Here is a 1790-nt window from a genome sequence, read left to right as displayed (position 1 = left end):
CTAGACCTCCCCCACTGCAACTTGAGACCATTGCTCCTTGTTCTGTCATCTGCCTCCAATGAGAACAGCCGAGCTCCATCCTCTTTGGAACCCCCCCTTCAGGTAGTTGAAGCCTGCTATCAAATCCCCCCCACTCTTCTCTTCTGAAGACTAAACAAGCCCAGTTCCCTCAGCCTCTCCTCCTAAGTCATGTGCCCCAGCCTCCTGATCATTTTTATTGCCCTCTGCTGGTCTCTTTCCAATTTGTTCACATCATTTCTGTAGTGGGGGCCCCAAAACTGGATGCAATACTCCAGATGTGGCCTCATCAGTGCCGAATAGATGGGAATAATCACTTCCCTCAAACTATTGGCAATGCTCCTACTAAAGCAGCCCAATATGCCGTTAGCCTTCTTGGCAACAAGGGCACACTGCTTACTCATATCCAGCTTCTCATCCAGTCATCCTTTTCAAATATGTTCTTCAACACAATTCTCAAATCAAAGTCTGGTGTCTTTTGCAAAGGAAAGCACTTTGCAATGGAGTCCCTCAAGACCTCCTTGACTTGTTGGTTCCTGAGGCTGAATATGAATGGGTTGAGCATGGGAGTCACCACTGTGGTCAGCAAGGATGCCACTTTGTTAAGGCTCATGGAACGGTCTAGAAAGGGCCTGACGTAGATGAATATGGAGGTCTCGTAGCCAATGGTGATGATGGTGAAATTGTAAGAACAGGTGGAGAAGGCTTTGATCCTGCCCTTGGTGGATAGGATCTTCATGTTGGTGGCTAGGATGCAGACGTAGGAGACAACTGTGGGCAGCAACGTGCCAAGTTCCACAAACGCTGATACCAAAAACTCAACCAGTTTGATGAGGAGTATGTCGGTGTAGGTGAGATGCAGCAAGGGGGCGCTGTCTCAGAAGAAGAGGTTGATAATGTTGGGCCCACAGAAGGGTAGCCCGGCTTTCATAGCAGTTGGTACGAACACAGCCAGGAATCCCCCCATCCATGAGCAAACCACCAGCAAGAGGCAAACCTTTCCACTCATTATGGTGGCATAATGCAAGAGGAAACAGATGGCCACGTATCGGTCATAGGACATCACAGCGAGGAGTACGTATTCTGTGCAGCCCAACAAGAAATAGAAGTAGGATGGGGCCAGGTAGCTGGAGAATGAGATTGTTTTTCTCGCTGAAAGAAAGTTCCACATCATTTTGGGCATTATGGAGAGGTCATGAGGATCTCAATGAGCGACAGGTGGATGAGGAAGAAGTACATGGGCATCTGAAGGTGGCAATCAGTGCATATCAGCATGATGATGAGGACGTTCCCCAAGAGTATCATCACAAAGAATGCCAGGAATACCAAGAAGAGGATGATCTCCACTTCTCGAGGGTTGGGGAAACCCACCAGGATAAATTCACTAACTATGGTCTGATTCACCATCTTCATGTTTTTATACCTGAGCAATACAGCAAAGAGACAATCAGTTACTGGCATATGGTTCACAAATGTCCACCAAGTTTTGTCTCTGTGTGCTCAAGTTTAGACACCACTGGGCAGCTACATCCCCTGGGTATCTTTGAGGGTCTCACTTTTTGGGCACCCAGCTTGAGAAACCTAGTGGTGATATCTTCAGAAGTGACCTAACTCTACTCCTGTTGACCTCAGTGGCACATGAATAAGGCTGTATGTCTGTCATGGAGGTCACGGATTCTGTGACTTTCCGCAGATGTTTGGGTATGGGAGGGGGCTCAAGGCTGGGTCAGGGGGCTGTGGTGTGGGGCGGCGCTTATCTCAGATGGGGGGGG

At 48.6% G+C, this 1790-nt stretch overlaps 1 pseudogene; it reads right to left on the bottom strand.

Annotated features, from left to right (window-relative positions):
• Window positions 1–418: 418 nt before the first annotated feature.
• On the bottom strand, window positions 419–1441 carry LOC112122478 (annotated as a pseudogene).
• Between the last annotated feature and the right edge of the window lie 349 nt (window positions 1442–1790).

Source organism: Terrapene carolina, unplaced genomic scaffold (assembly GCF_002925995.2).
Source record: "Terrapene carolina triunguis isolate 2854851 unplaced genomic scaffold, T_m_triunguis-2.0 Scaffold35458, whole genome shotgun sequence".
NCBI classification, from domain to species: domain Eukaryota; kingdom Metazoa; phylum Chordata; order Testudines; family Emydidae; genus Terrapene; species Terrapene triunguis.
The sequence above is the reverse complement of the archived record's forward strand: the minus strand, read 5'-3'. Positions and strand labels throughout refer to the sequence as shown.